Source organism: Ambystoma mexicanum, chromosome 9 (genome assembly GCF_040938575.1).
Source record: "Ambystoma mexicanum isolate Mex_15411 chromosome 9, UKY_AmexF1_1, whole genome shotgun sequence".
In the NCBI taxonomy this organism is placed as follows: Eukaryota; Metazoa; Chordata; class Amphibia; order Caudata; family Ambystomatidae; genus Ambystoma; species Ambystoma mexicanum.
In genome coordinates, this window is record NC_090931.1 from 168,830,506 (window position 1) to 168,848,475 (window position 17,970).

Sequence of the window (17,970 nt, forward strand, 5' to 3'; positions counted from 1 at the left end):
CACAGCTATTCCCCTGCAACATGCCACTTCAAGCCCACCAGCAGTGAGGACTGCAACCACAGCTATTTCCCTGCAACATGTCACTTCAAGCCCACCAGCAGTGAGGACTGCAACCACAGCTATTTCCCTGCAACATGCCACTTCAACCTTACCAGCAGTGAGGACTGCAACCACAGCTATTTCCCTGCAACATGCCACTTCAAGCCCACCAGCAGTGAGGACTGCAACCACAGCTATTTCCCTGCAACATGTGACTTCAAGCCCACCAGCAGTGAGGACTGCAACCACAGCTATTTCCCTGCAACATGTCACTTCAAGCCCACCAGCAGTGAGGACTGCAACCACAGCTATTTCCCTGCAACATGCCACTTCAACCTTACCAGCAGTGAGGACTGCAACCACAGCTATTTCCCTGCAACATGCCACTTCAAGCCCACCAGCAGTGAGGACTGCAACCACAGCTATTTCCCTGCAACATGTGACTTCAAGCCCACCAGCAGTGAGGACTGCAACCACAGCTATTTTCCTGCAACATGCCACTTCAAGCCCACCAGCAGTGAGGACTGCAACCACAGCTATTTCCCTGCAACATGCCACTTCAAGCCCACCAGCAGTGAGGACTGCAACCACAGCTATTTCCCTGCAACATGCCACTTCAAGCCCACCAGCAGTGAGGACTGCAACCACAGCTATTTCCCTGCAACATGCCACTTCAAGCCCACCAGCAGTGAGGACTGCAACCACAGCTATTTCCCTGCAACATGCCACTTCAAGCCTACCAGCATGAGGACTGCAACCACAGCTATTTCCCTGCAACATGCCACTTCAAGCCCACTCAGGCCGGTGCATATATAGCTGCAGCCAAGTCCGTACCACTGCCCAAATATTAATATTATCAACCAGACTCCGCTTACCCATGTTAATTAGAGCATCAAAAGTGCAGTGAACATCCCCCAGAGGAAGAAGATAACATGCAAACCCGCATGCCCTAGGCATATAAGACATTGCTGGCATCCGCCTTTTAGGTCCTTTGGCTCTTTTTTCTTCTTTTTTATGCCCCGCTCTCTGGTCGTACCCAGCTTTATGAGCCCGTGATCCTTGTTGAATGTCCTTGCTGCTCGCAGACCTTTAACGCGGCCTGCCGGGCCAATAACACCAGGTTCGGCCCCACATCAGATCTAGAAAGCTCAATGTTACCTTAGGACAGTGTTCTTCAAACCTTTTTGGCCTGAGCCCCCTTGAGCAAAGTTTGGGCAGGCCGGGCCCCCCCAAAAGTGCCAGATGGGCAGTATGTAGAAATCGCTATGAACTTTTGTGTGCCGTCACCGCACCCTACTCCCAGTACAGACCCTGGGCTCTCCCCACCCTACTCCTACCACTATCCCAGTGCTGCCGCCCATCCTGCTCCCACCACAATCCCATAACACAAGCATACACACATCCATACACATTTAAATAAAAAATAAATCGCCATAAACGTACCTTCTGCAGGGGCCTGCGCGTGGATGCTAAAATGCCCCGCTCCAGGTTGCTCTGCCCGTATGTGCGGGGATGCGCAGGAGCACCTCCTCGCACATACATACATGCAGTGCCCCAGCCAGCAATTCTAATGAGCTATGCAAGGATGGCGAAGCAAAACACCCCCAGTGTTGCATGGCTCAGTGATCATGTGCACCTGGGGAAATGAACTGTCAAAGGCAAACCGTGTTTCCCTTTGACAGTTCAGCCAGCCCAGGAGCACTCCCTCAGCTGGAAAAAGCAGCTGAGGGAGTGCTCAGAGTTTCACTGGGCTGGCTCCTCGGCTCCTCCATAATGGGTGAGGTGGCCAGTGGGTGGACGCCCCCTCACCCATTATGGATGAGCCAGCAGGCTTGGACTGGCCTATAGGGCAATAGGGCGATGACTGTACCACAAATGCAAAATGCGAGTGTAGGCCAGTCAAAATAGGCCACTTTTTTGTCCAATGTGGGCCAGTTTGAGGAGTTACTTCACTATGCAGCTAGTAGTTTTGACCATTGTTGCTGAATAAATATTCTTTAAATATCACAATTTGTTTACATTTGAACAAAAAACAACCCCTTGGGTACTATTCAAACAGTCTGTGACTAAAAGACTGAATATCCATTTACAACTGCTGGCCATTTTTTCATTGGTGCCTAAGACCGTTTTATGGTCCAGCCTGACCATGTGAGATGCCCCTTCCCATTTCCTCCAATCTAAAAAAAAAAAAAAGTTTTTTTAAATTGTTTTTTTTTTACATTTCATGCTGGGCTCTGGCGCCTCCCCTGGGATGCAGCCGTTCCCCCCTGGGGGGGCACGCCCCACAGTTTGAAGACCTCTGTCTTAGGATCAGAGAGGTTGGCAGGAGAGGGGTCCTTTTCATTTTAAGTTGCAGATGGAAATATACTTGTTTTGGGGGGCAGGTGTGCAGGTTACCTGCTTGCTTTAGTATTTTCAGTCTGGGCATTAGTTTTGTGGACAATGAGGGGCTCTCCCCCGCCCCCCGCATTTTGTAGAAAATGTTTGTGTTGTAGAAAGTGCTCTTTTGAGTAGGCATCAGCACATATGAGTCCATCATTATGTTTTTTTTTTTTTAAATGTCTGAACAGCTAGGGCTGTTACAGGGTCCTTTGTAGATTTATTTTGGGAGTTTACGAGGTGCTTTTTTACAGAATGTGAAGGTGTCATGCCCTTTAATTGATTGGTTCTTTAACTATGCAATTCATTACTCCTGCAGTGTGGAAATGACCTCCAACGCATTATTATGTTAATGCCATGCAGGAGTTCTCTGCCCTCGGTGAAATGATCCCCAGAAGGAATACTACATGAATGACCAATTACTCCAAGAAAGCTTATCCATAAAGTGCTTAGAAGCCAAACGTGGACGACGTGAGCGGTTGCCAAGCCGCCGTAGGGGGCGCTAGAGGGACATCCCACATAGCGGGACGCCCCTCTGGCCACCCCACCCCTCTACAGGGTCTCTCCACCCCTCCCGCTGGAAGGGGTGGAGCCAGTTCCCAGGGCATGAGCTTCCGGCGCGCCCTTGGGGACTGCTTATAAGCTGGGGAGGGACTGGAGCCAAGTCTCTTTCTAGTGCCTCCCCAGCAGTACAAAGCTGGAGCGTATGTCGGGTGCCTTGCGGAAGCCTGGGGCGGCAAGGGGACACCGAGAACATTCAGCAGTAGAACTTTGCCCTGCTTTTGGGCCACTTTGAAAGTATGGTCGTGAACCATGATGTTTTTGGGCTGGGACTGCCCCCGTGTTGTATGCTCCAATAAATTGTGACCTGTTGTTTCCAAAATGTAAAACCAGTGTCTGTCTTTTGTTAGTTAGTAGGTAGGTCCCTTGGTATGTTTCTTCCTCACAACAAGAGGGGCGGGGTGGTCAATGGGTGCCGACACCGCTATGTGCAGAGGCAAGAAAGATTAAAAAAACATACACAACCTTTACCCAAAAGTCTCAGTTGTCACGAACACGCTGATTATACTTAATTAGCCTATCATTATAACATATTGGTGCATTGCATGTATTAATGTGTGTATTGATTACACAGGCATATTGCCTTTCAATATGATTACACGTGGAATAAAAAGAGAACACCATATGCCCTTTAATGAGTTTAAAACTGCACTTGCTAATAATGTTAAGTATCTAAACAGCCCGCTCCTTCACCCCCCTCCTAGTCCAACCCTGCACCACACTTCTCTCCAGCCATGTGATGGTTGAAGACGACCATGCTATACCGCTGGTACAACTCCAGCTACCATACTCTCCTTGCTGCCTGCAAGGACTCTCTTGTCAGGCAGGCGTGTGCTCTCGGCTCTGCAAACCCCCCCCCCCTGAGTCTAATACCCCCCTCTCCACTACACGTTACATCTCCACTGATGCCTTTGGGGTTCATTACGAGTTTGATGGATATTTTTGCAGAAACATCATTGGTGGTAAATACCACCTCCAGTGGTCGTATCTCTTCAAATCCACCCGATTCTAAGTTTATCACTGGCTGCGGTGGTATTTCTAAAATTCCACTGGTGGTATTCAAGCAATACTACTGGTGCCACTGGTAACCGCTGAAGTCATTTGTTTGGTATTTTGTACATGTCCATTTCCACTGTTAATGTGATGTGAAAACGGATAAGGTGCTGTAGTGCTTCGTGTCCCTAGCGCCGTTCCTGCCCCTTCTATGCATCTTAAGACCTCGTTATTCCCAAGATAAATATCAATGCCCGCCTGTAGGGTAGCCTGACCTGTACATCAGAGAACCTCCATGCACCCTTCTTCATCCTGCACCCTCGACTCCGTGGCTCACCATTCCCTCCCCAAAACTCTCTCCCCCCTTGGCTCCAAGGATGCCGGTCTTGACTGGATATCCTACTTTTCTCCAAATTGCTTTCTCCAGCTCATGAAATGTAAGCACCTCCTCTCCCACCCTTACACTGCGGGCACCCCTCAATCATCAGGCCTGGGCCCACTCCTGCTCAACTTATAAAGCTCCTCCCTGGGAAAACTCCTTGTAGGCTTTGACTCCCACTGCACCCTCTTTGCTCATCACACCCAGATCGACCCCTCCCCTTCCCGCCTTTACACCTTGGAATGCGTGCCAAGCTGCTACTCCGCCACCATACGTTACTGCATGCCCACTACGCTGGGTAAAGCTAAATTCCACAAAGAATGAAGACAGCTTTGTGGGCACAGGGGCAACAGGACCAACGTGCTGTCTTGAAAGCAGGACCACGCAGAGGTTTGAATCCCGGATCTGCGCTTAGAAACCCAACTCGTGTGTTAAGCGCGTTATAAAAAATGCCAACCCAATCTCCCATCCTTTTTCTCCTGTCCCACCAACTCCTCACCCCATCACCAAGGCCTCACAACCTTGGGGTCCTCTTTGACTGCGATAATGAACCCAATTGTTTCACCTCTGCCAAAAGAATAAACGTTCTAAATATCGAGATATTCACCTTCAGCCATTACTCCACGAAGCCCCTAATCCCCACCTTAGTCCCGGGCACACTAGTCTACTGCTTTAGCCTTCTTTTGGGCCTGCCTCCCTGCTCTTTTCCCTCATCAACTAAGTACTGAACTTTGATGCAGGAATGCTACTCAACCTGCCTAGGCCCTCTTACACTTCTATACTACCTTTCTCACTGTGCCAGTCTCCACTCTCCCTCTCAGGCCCACCGCTCCTCTGCTCTCAACAACCTCTCTCGCTCCCTCCCACCTTTCTCACTGTGCCAGTCTCCACTCTCCCTCTCAGGCCCACCGGTCCTCTGCTCTCACCAACCTCTCTCGCTCCCTCCCACCCTACTCTTTCGCTCCTTCTCCCTACTTGAACGCTTTTCCCCGTGGCCCCAAGCAGCTCAATCAAGAGAACCCTTTAAGACCAGGTTTAAGTTCCTCCTACTAGACAGAGAAGGGGCACCTTTGCCCCCCCCCTGATGATCTCTCCCCATCATCCCCTACCTCACGAAACCAGATAAGTAACAACTGTATATATATATATGTCCAAAGTAGATGGTGTAGAGATTATGTGCGCTCAACAATGATTGCTGGTGCAGGTCGCCCGTGGCTTTCTCGGGCCGGAGCCTGCATTACATCCAACTCTCTCTTCCAAAACACCTTCCCTCTCGAGCCCTTCGCTCAGCCCCCTCTAACACTCTGAGGCTCAGACGCTTCTCCAGGCAGAGAGTGGGGGGTAGATCTCTCTCCTCTGCAGGTGCTTCCCTATGCAATGGCCTCCCTGCCCCTCTCAGGCTTGAGCCGGACCACCTGAGTCTCTGGGAGCAACTCAAGACCTTCCTTTTCACCTCTCTCTCTCTCCCCTGCTGACCTACCTGGCTACCCTCAGACCCTCACTGGGTTCCAGGCTCCTCAATGACCAGTCGCCCCTGCACTGCCTCCAGCCCTACCACGCAATTAGGGGCTGTAACTGTAACCCTGCAGTCCACTGCCTCCTTGCACTTCCCTATAGAGCCGCGCTGCACTGGCTGCATTTACTCAGAGCAATGCTGCCCTGATTCCACTTCCCTTCTCCCTCCCCCCTGCACTTTGCGTTATCACACTTGCACGATCTGAATGACACAAGCCTTAGAAAGATCGTTTGTTTTGTCCGCCCTCTGTGTTCCCTCCCTTGTCTTGTCATGCCTAGAAAGACTTCTGTAGAGGCGCATTATAATGACATATACCATATCATACACCACCACCTATCAAAATAGCAAAAAACAGCGCAGCACAAGGCGGGGGCACCGCACTCCAGGGACCACTGTAAATCCATGACACCGGCAGTCAGAAAGTCAGAAACTTCCTTTATTAAAAGTAGAAGCCTTAAGGAGGAGGCAAAATGAACAGCAGCGCGTTTCGCTCCGATTGGTGCTTGTTCCGCTTTCTGCTCTATATATGCAAATATGCCCAGAACATGTTCACAGGCACTATGCACTTTATAAGCAATTTGCACGGAAAGGCATTATGCACTTTCTGCTCATATCAAATATAAACATAAAAGAACAGCCCCTTTTCTAATTTTAGACTACCTTGAACCTCATTGCTGATTGGTAACGAAAAGCACTATGCATTTTATACTAATACCATATATAGATATACCCATATCACAGGCTTCCCCTCCTCAAGGATGCCTTGTGCATTCTGTGGGAAGATCATTGTGCACCGAATTGCTGTTTGTACCTCATGTTTATTTTTATGCAATATACAATTTTGTGCAAATAGTGTTAGAATAATAATGAATGTGGTCATATAATATTTCGTGGACCTTTTCAAAATGATGCAGTGCGATTTGATTGTTGTATGCAGAACTTGGCAAGATACCAGCACAATCATGGCCGACACAGAAAAGTACTGCACATTATGCCATTGAAAGTAAGAAAGAACCAACTTCAATATGCAAACCATAGAGCTACTGAAATGCTTTTGAGATAGTCCCACACATGGTGTCCCTGGACGTGAACGAGCAGATGGAGAACTGCAAAATGCGTTGTAACGCAATCTGTTTTCTTTTATCCTTGTGACAAGCAATTGTATTTTAAAAACATTTATCTCAACATTGCTGCTCTATGTATTTTGAATACAGCGATTGTGCTGAGAATTGTATATGCAGCTCTTTGCGAGTGCAATCCCAAGTGTATGTTGTTAGGCTTTTTCCTTTTTTCAATATATATGGATATATTCATATCTAAATATTACAGGGAGTGCAGTAGTGTCCCTGTAGTTATGGTTAAGTTGCTCAACCCATGGGAAGAGCAGTTTTTGGTCAGTTTATAACTTTGGTGCCGTTTGGCAAATTTGCACAAAACTTTGCAGGGTTTAAGCTCCCCCTGCTAGCCAGAGAAGGGGCACCTTTGACACCCCGCTCATTATCTCCCCCCATGGTCACCTACCTCACCAAACCTGATAAGTAACAACTGTGTGTAGGTATATATATTTATATATCCAAAGAAAGGAGAAGGCGAACCGCACTCCCGCGGGCCAGGCACTAGTGGCAAGCTCCAAGGCCAAGGTGACAGACAAACAGAGAGAAAAACTGTGTTGTAGATAAGGATATTTTTAATATTTCCAAAAAAGAAGAGTTGTACAAAACAATTTTCAGTACAATAAGCAGCAACACAAAGACAAACAGAGGCAGGACGCCATGGTGCACGACCTGCAAAACAACGCGTTTCAATATTCAATGAAAAAACTTTGTTAAAGGGACGGTATGGTTAAGTTGCACTAATAAAAACATATGAAATTCAATGAAAAAACTTTGTTAATGGTTACAAGTAAAACCGAAAAAACCCCAGAAATTCGGCAATTATGGTAAGCTAAGCAACCATAACTCATGCCACTACTGTGCACTGCTCAGACTAACACCCAGGACATCAAAGATGACATCACAAATGTCATTGATTACATCACTGATGACATCACATATCTGGGCCACTTGTTTTTGGTCACTGACATATATAGGCCAGGTGGTGTTGTTCACTGGCAGTCAGAATATTAAAATAGAAAAGGTGCTATGTATCTAGATGTTAACCTTGTCATATGTTCTTAAAGTACTTTCCTTAGGGTTTGGTCTCAGCTCATGGTGCACATACACGTGGAAATGAGCTGGCCTCAAACACACAATTCATTTGTATACATGAAGATAAACTTTAATGTTATTAACATTTTCTGATGATGCTGTTTCTTTCTTCCTTACTTTAGTTTCCCTGTATGTGCCTCTAATTTGTATGCATTGTGGTTCTTCATATGTATTGTTTGTAATAGCACAAGTGTTGTAAGTCTTGAATTGTTAGCTAGTTATTGGATGTTTAACATTACTCAAAACTCTAATAAGGTATCATTCATTATTGTACTGTAGAGGAAGTTCCAGACATGACCTGACCCCTGCCCCTCATTTCTATCTGCCAGGAAGGTACTCACCAAGGGGTGTGACGTATGAAGAGCAAATGAACCAACAGAGAGCCGCACTGGGACTCTGCCCAGGGTACATTAGGAGATCCGTGCCTGTTGAAGTGCCCATAACCAGACAACCCTGGGCAGCACGGTACCCTATCAGACAGCCATACCAACCGCTGATATGAAATTAGGAGTACCTTCATGCGGTCCACAAAGAGACCCCAAAAGCCTTAATGGAAGGCCAGTAGAAATGACATAAGTGCATGAACAGACTCGCAAATGAACAAGACGGCTAACGAAGATAACACTCCAATACGAGCAGTTGTGAAAATATATGTAATGGACACAGGGGAGAGATGATGCTAAAACATAGGGAAATGTGTTACAAGACAGAATGAAAGTAACCGACCAGTCAAACGTGTGTAAATGGCCTGGAACACAAGAAGCAAAGAAAACGATACTGCTTGCTATGCTTAGTAGAATAATAGAGGCAGCATTCACCAACGTTATATCTACCTCAAGGAGTACATTATACAAATGCGTCTCCATTTTGTAAGGCAGAAGTATGCCCAGACTGCCCGAGGCCTAACAGACCAAGTTTCATAACCCAGCCTGAACAGAGAGGGAGAGCGGAATCAAAACTCAAAAGAGCGGCTGACGCTTGGAAGATCGAGGTCACCCAGAGAAGGGAGGAAAGTGTCAACTCGCAAGAATCAGGCTCCGGAGCGTACGAGCTCGCCCTTGAAGGTCAAGATAAGAGAGGCCCAGGCAGGTGGCTGAGCCGAAGCAGAATTAAATACAATAAAAGCTGGAAACTGAAGCAGATTCACGGTGAACTGACACGTGACCAGCCAGGCACAAAGAGCTACCATCACCTGATGTCATCCAGAACCCGAGGATGCCATAATTTCTCCAGATAAGAGGCTACAGTTTCGAGGCCATACCCAGCCAACTAATTGACACATAGACCTAAAGCACTGATTGATGGAAAGAAGGCAGGGTGAATCTTGGGGCACTAGGCACCTGGGTGTCCACTCTGCATGCTGCTAATTAAAGTGGAGATTTATGATTAGGGGTGTTACCTACCTAATCACAATGGACCAAGTAATCTAGGGTCCTATGGATAGTAGAACCAAGAGGATGTCGTACTTGTAGTGACGTCTATCACGAGTGATGTAGAAGGGTGGGTTTAGACGCCCACCCGATAAGAGTTATCCAATCCGCATGCTCTGTTACCATATACAGATATAGTACCTATACTTAAGTTACCTTTCCTAACCAATTATATTGCATGCCGATTTTGTAGAGTTAGACGTCAATGATGACGAGTTTTATGTATAAAAGTTGTTGTTCAACTGAAGTTCGAGGAGGTCGGGGCGAGACAGGTGATCGTAATGCTGCTGATTTCCATTTGTTTCCCTGTTTGATGTACTTGTCATTAAACAGACTTCCCTTTGCCAACTTACTGAGTCCTCATTATTGAGTCGTGTTGGAGTAAGTGAATCCTGCACCCCCTGTTATCACATGGTGCAGCTATCTTGTCTTACAACCTCTGGAGGGTGAGTAATGACCTATGGGCCGTCAGTAACTTCCTCACCTCCTGAACAGTACTATCCAAAATTACAAGATTATAAATATTGTACTTCTGTGGTGCATGCTGCAGTCATAGCTTATGTTGATATATGATTAGGTTTCTGTATTAACACTCCAATACAATGATTTTAGATTAGTACATTCTTTAATAGATTAAGTAGTTCATGATAGGTCTCCCAATCACCCCTGACATCTTGTTACCAACAATGTAAACACAACCCATTGTAGGGACTTTTCATCAAAATTTATTTCACATGTGATGTCATCAGTGATGTCATCAATGACATATGTGATGCCATCTTTGATGTCCTGTGTATTAGTCTTAGCAGTGCACGGTGGTGGTGCAAGTTATGGTTGCTTAGCTTACCATAACTGGCAAATTTCTGGGGTTTTTCGGTTTTACTTGTAACCATAACATCCCTTTAACAAAGTTTTTTCATTGAATGTCATAGGTTTTTATTAGTTCAACTTAACCGTAATGTCCCTTTTACAAAGTTTTTCATTGAATTTCATAGGTTTTTATTAGTGCAAATTAACCATAACGTCCCTTTAACAAAGTTCTTTCAATGAAATGTATAGGTTTTTATCAGTGCAACACTGCCCCCCACCTTAGAAATAACACACTTGCAACATTTCCCCTGTCCACCTGTCTCTCCATATTAGTGTTTGGTGCCTCTTCCCTCATTTCCCTCCCCACCTATCGTTCTAAGCTCTCCTTCCCAAAAAAATAACATCCAAAAACAGCAAAAGAAATGTTCTTTTAGGAACAACCGTTCACAGTTATAAAATAGAACTAAAAAAACATATAGACTCAATATACTTTACATTTCTCAGTAAAGTGCATAGACTCAATAAGATTTTCCAACATTTCCATTTGCATTTTGTGTTATGCTAATGGGAATATTGTGGCGTTCATCCCCCGTTCCAGAGACTGGAATGGTGGATACCGGCCCAGCAGCCCAAGTTATCAGCCCAAGTGAAGCGAGGATGGATAACGAGGTCTCCAGACCATTATCCCCCCATTCCAGCCCCTGTAATGAGGGATGCAGGCCATTCGCACCCTAGGTTCCCAAAGCGGAAACCCGGGGCGTCCCGGTGTAGGAAGGAAAATCCTTTTCCAAGATGGCCACCATGGAAAGGGAAGGTGCGGTTCAATACAGGGCCCCTCTTCGCTTTCCCTGACAGGCTGCAGAAGGTGAAGAGAGAACCCTATGACCATATTACTACAGCACATTTTTCTTCCCTTTCAAACCTTTCCAAATTACGAACAACTTTACCACAAAACCGGTCCCAGGTGGACATGGCCACTTTAACCCAATGTGTTGTCCCTCGTGGTCATGGCCAGCTGCCAGATTGTTCGGATCATGACCTTATTCCATGACCCAGACAATCTGGCCACTGCCCATGGCTACCGGTTGTACCTCAGTCACCAAAAAGGTATATCATTATTTTTTGTACCTACATTATGACACTTGTTCAAAAATAAAACACGGGCACATTTGCAAAACCATGCTTTCAGAACCTTGCCAATGCTCCTTGCACAAGTTTGCTGGAAATCCATCCATGTTTTATTTTTTCAAAAGTGTCAAATGTTTGTGCATACAATAGTTATATAACCTAGCCCCCAATTTACAAAATCCATTCAGACTTTACGAAAACATTTATATCTAGATCTAAAATCTTTTTGCAAACTTTTGAGTAGATTCGTCAAATTGCAACACATTTATAAGCCTTTACAATATTTTGGGACCCGCCCTCTAATTTTGCCTCTTCTTGACAAAATCCCACCAAACATTGCAAAAACATGTATATATAGATCTATAATGTTTTTGCACACCTTTGTGTAGATTCGTCAAATGGCACCCCATTTATAAGCCTTTAAAATAATTTGGGACCCCCTTCTAATTTCACCCCCTCTTGACAGAATCCCACAAGGTTTTGCAGACTCATTCGGAATTAGGTCAAGAATATAAGTTTATGCAGTTTAATTAAGTGGCGCCAAAGTTATAAGCCATCCAAGAACTGATTTTCACCAACGCTATGATGCAGAGGTGTCCACGAACTTCAGAAGACTGTTCGCGAACATCCAGACTGTTCGCGGACTTTCGCGGCAAAAAAAACACCAGTTTTTTTTGCTTCTTACAGCCTTATCCCATCCCATCCTCATCACCCCTCACCTCCCCAGAGATTATTTGATAAGTTTGACAAGTGCAATGTTGTGTTTTTTATATGTTTTTACCACGATGTCCGCGGACACCGGCCGCTGCCTGCAAATTCAAGATGGCAGGCGTTTCCAAAAATCTGACGCACTTCACGCTTTTCACCATCCAATCAGTGGGTGCGTGCGATGTCCGCAGACACCACGTTGCCCTCTAAGCCAATCAGAGTCCTGTCCGCGGCTTGAACATGGAAATGGGACTGCGAACAGCTATCACTAATTTTTTTTACTTACATTTTTGTCGTTTTAAAAATAACTACTAGACGGATTTACACCAAATTAACGAAAACACTCTTTCGGGACCAAGCCACTGCGCCTGCCATAAATTTAGTGAAAATCCATCTAGCGGTTTGGGCTGTAGGCATGAGCAAAGTTTTTACCCATTATGTCTATGGAAAAAAGTGGGCCAAATACTTATTTTGCAAAGTTTGCTGAGGATTCGTCCACGGGGAGCAAAGTTATAAGCCGCCCAAAAAGTGCTCTTCCTATGGGTTTAGCAACTTAACCATAACTACTGGGCCGCTACCGCAGGCCCAGTAATATATATACATATATCTGATATAGTGGATTTTTTAATTTCATGGCCAAAACAGATTGGGAAATCCAGGCTGCTCCTTTGAAAGTTAGTCAATAAGGCACTCTAATGTCTGCTATATTGCATTGTATGTATATACTATGAGCGGTATAACACTTCAAAAACTGCCGCTCTACCATAAACTTGTTATATTTTTATAACATTGACGATAGTGAGAATGATATTTAACACACTCCAAAATGGCCGCCTGCAGTTCCACAAAGGAGAATCTCTATGGATTGAGAAAAGGTGAAAGAGAAAAGAGACTAATTGTGCTGGGCAGACCCATAGAGTTCAAACCCTTTTTTCGATTGTATTTAAACGATGTGCAAAATACTCACTTATATATGTGATCAAGCAACGGGATCTGTCATGCCTTTAATAAAGCTGGAGATGGTATAAGAATTTTGTGGCGAACAGTGGATTTATTTTGGGAGACAATTATTGATGTCCTGACAGCTCCGAGTGCCGTCCCTGTGTGGAAAAGTGGAATTACTTACTTTTCCTTTTGTTTCAAAAAAAAAAAAAATATATATATATATATATATATACATATATATATATTCAAAAAGAACCAATTCCGCAATCCGTGATGGAACCAGTAGAAAGTTGACGGGATGCACTCCCAAGAACAGTAGAGACAGCCAAGGTGACTCTCTACAAAGAGACAGAAACTCCAAAGTTCGTCCAGACTGACAATCCTTTATTTTAAAGTCAGCATGGCAAGGAAAAAGGAACAGAAAACGACGCATTTCGCGGTACACAAACCGCTTGGTCACATAGAAAGTGCAAACATAGACAAGGTGACTATAAAAAGGCTCATGCATCTCTATCCCCTTCACTCCGGATGGAGTGTCTCCATTGAAAGCTGAGTGCTAATACGATTCCACAATGGCAGACATCTTTACACATACGAAAGACTGCACAGTTGCTACAAGCTAGTGAAAACATACAAATTATATTGTGATCACACAACTCAATTGCATTTCAGTTTACATTTTTCGCCAGCTGGATGAAAAGCTTGTGTAACCAAATAGATTACCAGGAAAAGTTAGCGCTTAATGCGAAACTTTTCCCAAAGTTAGTAACGTGATTACGTGTCTGCAATTGTTTCCCAATAGTGTGTGGGCAATGGAACATTGTAATCTGCTGTCCGGAATTACTGCTAATGAAAAAGGTGGAAAAATGCCATCTAAGCAGTTAAGAACGTAATGCACTGTTGCCCAAAATACTGCTACAATATATAAATAGTATGGGCTATAATAGCCATGATATTTGTCCTAACAGCAATGTTGCTGACCATTCACAAATTAAAATGAATAAGGACTATTTGCTGGCATCAAGGGATAAAGTCCATAGTGTGGTGCTGTAATGCACTGTAAACAAACTACCTTGTGCAAATATGCAAAGCAGCATTTACCCGGATATATTACTCCGAGTTAAATATTTTTAATAGTCTATAAAGTGCTTAGTGCATATGAACTATAAAGTGATTAGTGCATGTAAACATCTGACTGGTTGTAAACAATAGACTACTGCAAAACAGCAAAAAGGTGATTCCTGTATCCATATTGCACCTGAATTCCAGTCCTTAAAAAAAGTTAACATAAAGCAGCATGTTAAAAAGAGCAGGATAATTCCACAACGTTAATCACTAATATGTACAAAGAAAGCCTGTCAATGTTATGGAATCTAAAGGAGTGATTGTTAAAAAAACAAGGGAGAAAGGGGAGTACCTGTTGGAAATATATTTCGAGCCTTTATGCACTTCCAACGGAACAAAATTAGAAAATAAAATCAGACACAAAGCAACATGCCCAAATTCTAAAAGCTAAACATAATACTTTCCTCTGATATGACGGGGGTATAACAATGATATCAGTGTCAAATGATCACTATTAACCAACCCAAAAACCCAGAAGAAACCTATGTGACCCAAGGCATTTAGAGACTAGGCCATAAAGAGAGAGAACAGATTGGAAAAGGAGAGAGTAAGTAAAAGAGAAAGTGTAAGTGAAGCAACAAAAAATCTATATAAATGTAACCTGACAATGTAGCTACAGAACCTCTGGACAAACCCTTCAGCCAGAGCTGATATGTGCAGCTAAGCATCAAACTATACACTAAATCTAGTTGGCTGGAAAAACACCTAAAAAAAGCCTTAAAAAAGGGCAACAAAAAAGTGGGGGAAAAGTTAATTAATAATAACACAAGAGAGAAGGCATGGACAGAATTGCATCTCCTGGAAGGAAGAACATCTATATTACTAAAAATGATCTTATCACTAAAAGAGGTCATCATAATTAAGTCCCTAAAAAAGTATAGAGTTCTTCATCTAAATTGAGACCTCTTAGTTTTTTTCGTTTCTAGATTCAGGATGCATTTTGTTTCCAATTGTCTCAATACCAATTCTCTGTTTCTACCCCTTGGGTGTTTGGCTATGGTATGGATGCCAAAAAATGTAAAGCCATCCAGTTTTCCATTGTGTACTTCTTTAAAATGTACAGCCATAGGGTAAGTAGCATCCACATTTTTAATGGTCCGAATGTGTTGAAGCATACGCAGCTTAAGTCTTCCTATGGTACTGCCAACGTACCACTTGTCACAGGGACACACGAGCATGTAAACCACGTACTCAGTGTCACAGGTGATTCGTGATCCGATGGAGATACTCTTGGCCAGAATAGGATGTTCATAGTTGGAGGCATCTCTGGCATACTGACAGGCCTTGCATTTCCTGCACTTGTGGAAGCCTGCAGTCGGTGTGTGGAGCCAAGTTGAGCCAATAGATGGAGTGGATGGACTCATGAAGCTGGAGACAAGATTATCTTTGAGGGAGACAGAGCGTCAGAATGTAATGTTCATTCTGTCTCCCAAGATCGCCCCCAAATGTTCATCCAGCTGTAGGACATGCCAATTTTTGCGCATGATCTGTTGTATATGCTGGGAATTGGAGCCATAAGTGAGAATGAGTCGAGTCTCACTATTGCACTCATCTGATGGTAACAACACTTTAGTTGTTAGAAGTGAGGAGCGATCCTGGCGCCTAGCTTTATGGTAGACTTGTTCAAGTATTCTTTTTGGGTATCCACGATGTTTAAATTTAAGGGCCATTCTCGCACATTCTGCGTCAAATGTCTCCTACTTAGAACAGTTCCTTCTAATACGAATAAATTTGCCATACGGTATAGACCATTTTAGGGAGATGGGGTGATTGCTTTTGGTGTGTAACGGTATATTTGAACTTGTCGGTTTTCTATAAAGTTCTGTGACAAGTTCTTCCTGAGCCACCTTGACAAGAATATCGAGATACACGATAGCAGTCTTGTCGTGGCTCTCTGTAAACTGGAGATTTAATTCATTGGTATTTAATTTATTGACAAATTCTAACCACTCTGAGCTTGTGCCGTCCCAGATAATGAATAAAGCATCTATATACCACAACCAGAGTATTATTTTGGCTGTATAGAAATTATTCTCTGTACCCGAAACAACAAAGTTTTCCCACCAACCCATGAACAAGTTGGCGTAAGCAGGAGCAAATGTGGTCCCCATGGCTGTGCCCTAAAGCTGCACATAAAATTCTCTGTTGAATAAGAAGCAATTATTTGTCAGACAAAGATAATCATGTCCAGTATCATTCGACTGTGTGATAAAAAGTTCATAGAGCTTGTGTGAAGAAAATATTCACACGCCCGCAGGCCATCATTGTGTTTTATGGATCTATACAGGGATACCACATCCAGGGTGGTGAGCAAGTATGTGGGTTCCCAGATAATGCCATCAATTTTATTCAGAAAGTCTTTGGTGTCTCTCAAATAGGATCGAAGTGTATTCACAAAGGACACCAAAATCTCATCTACAAATTTAGAGGTGTTCTCATACAATGCCCCACAGAGTGTCACAATGGAACATCATGGGGGTTTTGTGCACTTTGGGCAAAAAGTAAATGGTAGGCATAACAGGGAATATCGGGTGTAAGTACTTGCACGTATCATCCTCTAGTAGCACCTTGTCTTTGTATGTATTGAGCAAGTCAAAAAGTTTCATAGTCATACCTGCGGAAGGATCTTCTTCCAATTTGGCATAGCAGGAATGATCATTAAGTTGTCTTGCCACCTCCTTGATGTAATCCACATGGTTCATCACAACAATATTCGTACCCTTGCCTGAAGGTTTGATGATACAGTCAGGTAAAGTACTGAGTTCTTTCAGAACACTTTGTTCGTGACGGGTAAGTTTAACGCTCACCTGGTATCCACGGGGATGTCACTCAGCCTGTTCTGACCTCTTACGACCTCAAACCCTTCCCTGGAGGCTATTCAACTGGAGACTGGGCCTGAAACACAGGATTGGTAGCATTTAACTCCCTATTGTCACTGTGTGCTTGAACCCCTTCATCCCCGGGGTCCAACCCTTCCCTTTGATCCACAGCTCACCTTGTTTTCTTTGATAGTGTGCTCTCTGTCCTGCCTTCAGGGCAGGGGTGCGTTGATTGATGCGGGCTCGTTGCTGCCTAGTTACTTCACTGGCAAGAGTCTGACAGGTAAGTATGATGGCCCTCATTACGACCCTTGCGGAAATTGACTGACCGGACCGCAACAGCGTAAATAGCGTTTCCGCCATTGCACGAAGGAGCAAAGTGCGGCTAATTACGACCCATCGGGCACGAGCATTACGCCATGGCGGAATCCGAAAGGCTGCGATGGCGGAAATGACCCCAAAACGGCCCTTACCGCCGCCGTACGCTGCACCAGGTGCAATACCGCCACCCATCTTAGCGGTCACCGTAATGAGCGGGCACCGTAATGAGCGGGCACCGCAAATTACGGGCACCGTAAATATACGGAAACGGAAGTAAAAGCATGTGGCCGGAACGGGAAACAGCACGCCGCACAACTATAAAATCCGAATCCCAACACAACCATTAAAAATCCGACCCTGACACACATCCCAACCCGTTAGCAACCCCAGTTAAAAAAATAAATATGGGAAAGGTAGCCAAGAAAGCGTGTGATCGCAAGCGGCAGGTCCACTTCTCCCGAGAGGAACTGACCGTGCTGACCGAGACCCTGCAGGAAAATGCCGCCGTCGTCTTCTCCAGTCAAATGACCAGGACGGCCCTTGCCAACAAGAAGGCCATATGGGCCCTTGTGGCACAGCGCGTAAGTGCGGTGGGGACAACACCCCGCAC

General features: G+C 44.7%; 1 protein-coding gene across 3 annotated transcripts in view; it reads left to right on the plus strand.

Annotated features, from left to right (window-relative positions):
• Positions 1 to 17,970, plus strand: part of MFRP (membrane frizzled-related protein) — a 246,111-nt gene that overhangs the window by 13,101 nt on the left and 215,040 nt on the right. The gene's annotated exons all lie outside the window — the stretch shown is intronic.